The sequence below is a fragment of the Sinohyriopsis cumingii genome, chromosome 7 (genome assembly GCF_028554795.1).
Source record: "Sinohyriopsis cumingii isolate HCF-2022 chromosome 7, ASM2855479v2, whole genome shotgun sequence".
Classification (NCBI taxonomy): Eukaryota; Metazoa; Mollusca; class Bivalvia; order Unionida; family Unionidae; genus Sinohyriopsis; species Sinohyriopsis cumingii.
Genome location: NC_142967.1, coordinates 124,471,932 through 124,480,389, shown reverse-complemented (window position 1 = coordinate 124,480,389; position 8,458 = coordinate 124,471,932).

Genomic DNA, 8,458 nt, shown 5'->3' with positions numbered 1-8,458 from the left:
AATGGTTGATAATTCTCTCCAATACAGTCAGACGTGGGTTTGTTTTAAATTTTTGACTGCGAGTTACCTAATTGAAACAAGACCAACTGTTATGTAGTTATTCGGTTTGTTGTTGTTCATCTGTAGATATCAGAAATAACGCGCCCATTCTTCGTATAACAAGTTCACGTACGAATAGGTAAGGATTTCTTTTCAGTTTATTAGAAGTTTGATTCCTGAAAGATGTGCCAGATTAAAATTTTGGAAGTACTAGAATGGGACTGCGACATGTTTATCACTGCAATGAAGACTTATTGTAGGAACAGCATTTTGTAACGTTTTGCACCCTTTGGTTATCAATGCATATTTTGATATTACTGTGGATAGATTTCTTGAAATCGTCAATTACTACGAACTGTCTGAAGTTATCGTAATCTAGATCAACCTTTTTTGCTAAGAAACACATATCAAATTGCTGTCATTGTTCCCTGGTAAATCTGACATGGGTCTGCCATTTTCTACAGTTTCTAAGCCCTTGTGGATATAGCTTAGGTACCAACCCACAACCCTTCAAGATACATACCTTATCCACATCATAATTAGCACTGTGTTGTATCAACTGTGAAGCGTAGACGACACGAGGTTTCCCAATTAATGTACTCTATAGTAATGAAGTCCAACGCTCTCTTAGGCAATTCAAATTTCAGCAATTTTGTTCCTTCTAAATTAGTTAATATTGATCAACTTCTCTTCGATATACAGTTCTGGTAACATTAAAAACATGAACTGGTGTGTAAATGTGTGGTGTGCCTTCGCCAGGTCTAATTCTTTTGATCAAAACTGCCTTTCCATTTCGTCTTTTTCTACGTTTTCATCTCTTCTTTTCTCTTTCACTCCGTACTTTTATTTCCCTGTCTGCGTGGGTTCGAGTCTCGGGATCGGCTAATGTGGGTACGTGATAAAGCCTGCTAGTAGCTTCTCGTGGGTCGGTGGTTCTTCCCGGGATTTTCCAGGGTTCTTCCCCGCCAGTTATACTGGCCGCCATGTATAGCATATCTTGTGCTCAAAATGGTTTTAACCCCTACAACAATAACAACAACTTCAATTTCTTTCTCTCTTCTTTTTCTTTTTGCATTTGCGTATTTTTCTCTTGTGTATTGTATTTCTCTACTTCGTTCTGAATTTTTTCCATATCTCTTTTCTCATTGCATTTTCTCCACATTTCTCACTTTTTACTTTCTTTCTGTAACACATTTGTCTTTCCTCTTTATGATGTTGGATTTATATTAGTCATTTAATCTAAAACATTCTTTTTTATATTTCTATCTCGTTTTCTATCTCGTTGCAATTCTTTCAATTCACCACAGAGCCAGATAGAGACTTACTAATCAGATCCATAGCACATTTATCCAAGAATGTCTTCCCACTAAATATTGGAGCAAAATATTGCTTTTTTTCTTGATCCTTTAAAGAAGCCATTTCTTCAGAAAGATCATTTTGTGCGGCTAGCTCTCCTGCTTCATTTTGTTTTTTAAGACTGTATGTTCATAAATTAACGAACAGAAAAGAGCGAAAGCCATCACGTTCATTAAAATTCAACGGATTATTATTTTCATAGAATATAAAGTGAAGCCTATTGTGAACTAAATTACAAAAAAATTCTACCACATATCTCTTTATCAAGTTTATTGCAAATCCAAAAGTATTGAGTTCCTAATTAATTCCTAAGTTTCTTTAAATGAATTCCAATCTTAAATAAGATGATGTTCCAATATCCTGAAATAGTGTTTATCATCTAATACTCTTGATATATCACAATGATATAATCCAATATGTATCTCAGTGATAATGCCAAAATATTGACTTAGTCTGAAAGTATTATGGAGCACTTTGTAATTCCAGTGAATAATTTAAACAGAGTGATACTCTCAAATTAAACCTGAATACAACTCAAGTTCAATATAGGAACTAGTAATTGTAATATAAACAATCATGCTTAATCGACATCTGTACACATGCCTGCACACGATGTGCACATCCTAGTCCACCTAAGGAGTTATGTTAATCTCTATGATTGTGGGTGAATATGAATTCAATTTTAATATTAGTTCTTAGTTTCATTCTACCTATGAACTTTGTCGTTGATCTCAATAGAAAACACACTGGACGGCTGATAATGTAAATGATTCGGACACGTTTAATGGATATGCACGTTTCCTTTATGAATTGTCTACTATCTCGTTGTATGAGCGCCATGCAATTCTCCATTATGTATAACATGTCAATGTATTAGGCTATGCTGGTCTTCATTATGTATTGCAATCAATCTCCATGTAAAATGGTTATGCTGGTCTTCAATCCATGCGATCTTGGACTCTTGATTGATAAACAGAAGGAGCAAATTAGACTTAGTCAAAGACTAAGCAATACATGCTCCAGCTTAAGGAATACTTTCCTGATCTACATCATTCTCGGGAGCTTTTGGCATAGCCCTGGTAAGTGCACAAACTGGGTATAAATCAGGGATTTCTTTTCCAATGTGACCGAATTTTATATCCTAACAAGGCTTCTCATTTTCAAATGGATTAATCACAACCTTATCTCCATCTATTTCAATGCCTAAAAGTAAATAAATACCCTCGACGGGTAAATGATTCATTGTTCCAAGGGTCCTGAGACCAAGTCTAGTGACAAGTTTACACAATGAAGAGGAGCGTTAATAAAGCTGCAGACTGCTCTCAGTATTGTTCTTATATTGATGTAGGTTCAGGATTATTACGCCATACAACACGTGAAGCAATCAATTTTCTTAGAATACTATTTTATTTTATGTTTCTAACTAAGGCAACAATTGCGTGCTTATTACCTTGACTATGCCTAGATGAATGGAAGAAAACAATGTCAAATATACAGAAACAGAATAAATATTCCTTAATATGCAAACCAGCGGTCTTTTTGTGTATTCTAAGTGTTTGAATAAGCGGAGTATATTAAATCCTATCCACACAGCTACTCTAATTCGAAATAAAAAAGATCTGTTAATTTCTTTTGTTTTAATTCATGTGCACATTTCTATTTTTAAAACGGTTTGAACCCAATGATCATTTACTAATTACTCAGAATTAAAGATTCACCAGCAAAACAGAGCTCTAATAATAACTATTGATTTCTAAATGGAGGTAATGATGTCATGATACACATTCCAATCATATTAGAATGAGCACATCTTTACAAAGTTGTTGTTGTGGGGTTTAACGCCATTTCTCAGCACACGATAGGCTATGTATGGCGGCCAGGATTAATGGTGGAGGAAGAACCAGGGAAAACCCCGGGAAGAACCACCGACCCACGAGAAGCTACTGGCAAGCTTTCTCACTTACACACATTGGACGAATCCCACTCAGACAGTGGTGAGATGGCAGTGATCCGTAACGGAGAGCGCTTTAGACCACTCGGCCACTCGGTGTCCCCTCTTTACAAAGTAGACACTGTATTATATCAAATAAAGAAGGTATCAAACACGTATGCATTAATGACTGTTTAGATCACTACATACTTAATTATAGAGATAAATGAATATGTGTCAGTGATGCAATTGGATTTGTAATTACTCTCTCTCTCTATCTCTCTCTCTCTCTCTCACACATCATCTAGTCGATGTAACTTTCTAGCTGCACCGAATTAGACCTGAACTAGAAGCAGATTACCCTATATCTTAGTAGAAGGTTTGAATATGACAGCTATAACATCGATCGTGCCGGTTATATCGCCTCAGATATTTTCAGATTAATATTATTAAATTTATTACGGACAGGTGCACTCAGGAGCAGAAGGAATGTTCTAGCCCGAAGAAAAAGACCATTTGAGGGTCTCTTGGATGCGATTGATATTAAGTTTTTGACAGTATAGGTTATAATAAAATTGGGCTGAATATGCGCTGTTTTGTTTGATCATCAGAATTATGTATGTTTGTAAAATACGTTTGGTCATTTTAACTTATTGACGGTAACATGAAAATGCTGATGATTGGATTTCATCTACTACAAACATACAATTAGAAATGTTGAAGTCGTTCCAATAAACAAATTAAATCAATCTAAAGAATTCCCATGAATTTAAAGTTACAATTTTTGAAATAATAATCTTGATACATTTCTTGTTTGAAATGTGAGATCTCTAAAACTATTTCCACAGTTGTAAAACAAGTTCGAAAATGTAATTAATATATTCAATCAGTTTCCAATATGCAACATTATGCTACAAAATGTTATGATCATTTGCCGACGAAAGTAAGCTAGGATACGTGAACCCTCTACAGTACCTGTATTGTAGCTCACTGAACTGTAAGGAATGCCAGGAAACTACTGGAGAATGCCGAAGACCAAATTCGTCATAAACCTGTTTATGTATAACAGTTCCAAATCCCTATCTTATTATTTGGTATATATGGGACTTTTCTTAAGGAGTTTTGGCATGAACATCAGAATAGACCAAAATCACACCGTACACGTATTAATTTGCATGATTAGATCGATATCCTACTCAAACCTCACTTTTTGGAACAAAAGGCCACAGGTACATTGAAGTAGCATAATGATTAATACATCAGTGGATGGTTGGTCACGGGAGGATACTTTAATAAATTGATTCACTGTACGTTGAGGATGGCAGTATATATGGCTAAATGGTTGACCTTTTACACCGAAGGATATATAAATGAAGACAAACAGGCAAATATACAAACAGAAGTATATAGATTAAAGTGAATTTTCTTTAAACCGGATACATTCGAGACTCATCCATTACCTTCAGATCCAATCATGTCCAGGCGAATATTACATTCCCCTGAACTCTTCACCAGGAATGAGGATCATTCTGAGATTTTGAGTAAGACATTTAACCCAATCAAATCCATATTCGAAACACTTTAGTCTTAAAAGTTGGAGAAAAAGTGGCGCCATATTACGCATGCATACAACCACGATCTCACCAGCGATACCATAATTCCCATGTTTCCTTACCAATACAATAGAATATTGCATTTGGCCCATTCTGCCTAAGCGCAACATCTCCTTCTGTTGGGAGAATATACACAATTTCTCGAGATTATTAAATGTGTACTACCCTCATAAGTCTGATGTCATGTCTTGATGTATCTTCGTGTATTTGTAGTTATAGTACAACGCACTCACGCGAACAGTTAAGGAGGAAAGAAAATAATTACGCACTCACGTTGTATCTATCAAAGGATGATGTGATTGCGATGATTCTCTTAGCCTCTTTGCAGACTCGGGTTCGATTCCGTGATAGATTGTATTTCTCCTATTCTACAATCAATGAATTCCTTCTGGTATTTTTGTGTCCTCCAGTTCCAAGGACAACATTTTAACAAAACGCCAGTCGTCAACAACTCGTCACATAATTTCTTAAAACTTATTTTGCTATTCTTAACGTTTACACTAAAACTTTGGTTACCTGAAGAGAAAAGGTTCCAATTTACTTCTATTTACTAGATTACACAGAGTCTAACTCACTTTTTGTTGTTTACCTGATATATTAATTTAGTTAATGATTCAACTCAGTAATGAAACGTCAGTGGTGAATGACTTAAATCTGTATTAATTTATATTGCCGGTATAGGTTAAACTATACCACGAATGTCCTTGCCAATGACGATTATAGAGCGTCTTGCATTATGATATATTCATACATCGAAAGTATCGCCCATTGGAATTCAGTATGTTTTGACGTGCGCAATAGGTGGCGAGTAAAGGCCACCTCGATGATCTATTTGCTTTCTTAGAGTAGGAAGCATACTAATAATGCCATTTATATTTCAAGTTTATTTTTACTGGCATACACACACTAACCCTTTATATAAAGAGGAAACAAAAACTTATGTTATATCTTATTGCTCTTGTGCTCTAGGAATAATTCCTAATGCATGCGATTTATCAACGATTTAAAACAACTGGTTGTTCCTATTATTTTTAGTATGCTAGTACACTCTAGACTTCTATTAAAATAATTTTTTGAAAACTGAGCGTTTGGTCTCCAGTGGTAGAAACATTGTTAAGACAAATGATCCTTATAAGGAGTATCGAATTGTAGGAAATCGAGGTAGTATTTGGCCGAGCTGTGTTATCTCTGAGAAGTGGTTGACAAGAAACCAGCTTCGTTCAAGATATGACTAAGAAAATGTATTCAGAGGAAAGGGATCGCCTGCTTCAGATAGGTACAATAACTATCGTAACAAAAACTCACATTTATATGGAGAAAGACGCAACAGAAATAATTTTAATGCATACGATGTCGTCGACAATGAATATGACAATGAATATAATGATCGTTATGAGTCTAAATATGAGCAATGTCAGCAAAGTAGAAATTTGGATGCTCAGGTTTAGTGGTAGTATTTTGCTAGTATGTTGTTATGCTGTTACTGTGTTTCTCACTGAAATTCAAGCTAGTTGTGACCTTGCCTATTTTTATTTTGTTTCTTTTGTGATGTTTGATAATGGTTTTAATTTATTTACTTGTAAAGTAAGGGACATAATGTCCCCTGCACTCTGTGTATATAATTTACTTGGCTTATTAGATACCGATATTCTAGTCATATGTGAACATAGTTTAACTAGACATTCAGAAATATTCTTAAATACATTATACGATAAGTATACAAGCTAAACTGAAGTAGATAATTGTGAGTAAGACTTTAATACTAAAGTCTGACGAAGCTGTGTGGCAATCATTTATAAGAAAAATCTTGCATATTCTTTCAACAACTAGATTGCGGTAACGATCGAATTGTAGGAATTGAACTTTGCATGACCTCAAACATTTCACTCTTCGTATTTGGCGCTTATGATCCTGCCGATGATAACCTTAATTTCTACCAATAATGTATTATTATTCTGGAGTCCTTGTTTGAAAATTATGCTTCAGTTGGCTACGAAATACTCTTGGGAGACTGTAATGCCAGAAATGATGAAATTTCCTAATCTTGGTGCTCACGGTACAAAATCCAGTTACTAACAAACTTTAGTGACAAAGGCAGATTAGTGACCCTAATAACGAATTGAGTGACACATTTGAGCCTCTTAAAACAACTCTGAACTATATCCCTTTTCGCAAAAGTTTGTTTCAATATGCAAATTCTTATGTTACGTGTTTAGTCTCAAATAAACAGTAACACAAAAAAGAGCGAAAAAAACAAGCTTTGAAAAAAAAATAATTTATTGCCCTGGTAATTTTTAGCAAAAATGAAAAAATATGAACTTACGGTTTCATGAATCAAATCCAAATATAATCCAAGAATAATCCACGAATAAAAATTTAGACGTCCTAATAGTAAAATATTCTAATGATTTCAAGTTCGAGACCCGATGAAGAATGTAAGATGGAAGACGATGACGTGTTTGTAACATGTAGTGTGTTGAAGCCTATAGTTCCTTCTAGAAACAAGAAACAGCACTCCAGTTTTGAAAATCTGAATATTTTTTTTTTATAAAAGCTGTCCTTGTTAAAGAATTTCATATTCGTATTTTCTAGGAAAAATGAAGTAACCCTTTTTGAATCCAAGTAATTTAAAACGGCACAACAGTCATTTTCCAGTGTAATAGCTAACTACGTATCGTATTTTAAAACGTAGTTTCGAAAATCCCCAAGTTGCGAAATCGAAAAATGGGGGGGTCACGTGATCGCGTTTATATCAAGTACGCTTACATGACTCCGACGAAACCAATCACTTCAAGTAATAAAATAAAACTGTGTACATCTTAAAGCACTTAGTCACATCATGACCTCGACAACAACCAATCATTTTAAAATAAACATAGAACTTATTACGTGGCTGCTTCTAATTCTGAATCAAGGTAAGGTCAAACTATTTTCTGAAATAAGTATAAAGTTCATAACAAACAGATCTACATTATTTTGACATATAACGAAATTAACAAAAAATAAACAGATTTTAAAACTTACAAACAATTAAATCAGATATAATTAAATCAAATATACATAGCAAAATGACTGCGAGGTCTTTGCAAATCAGGATACATGTTTAGGGGAAATTATACAGTAAGCAACGTAATAGGGGCAGAAACTATAAAAGCTATTTCGAACTTAAATTTGATTGAGAAACAGCATCCAGTCCACAAGAGATAGCTAACTTTCTTGCCAGATGTTTTAAACACCTGGACACTCCAGATAATACTTCATTCACTACTTCATTCAGTACTTCATTCAATAACTCTCCGAGGAACAGAGAGACCGATCTTAAGGACACAGTTCTTACTGCAGATTTTACGATTGATGAAATAGCAGCATCCAAGAAACAACTTAAGGTACGTCAAGCACCATGTATGTGCGCCAATATATCGAAGGTGATGGGTAATTCTGAGTTAGGTCCATTACTCTGCAATTTCTTCATACCCCCGCAAAACCATTTGCAATCTTGGACAGCACGAATACGAATGGC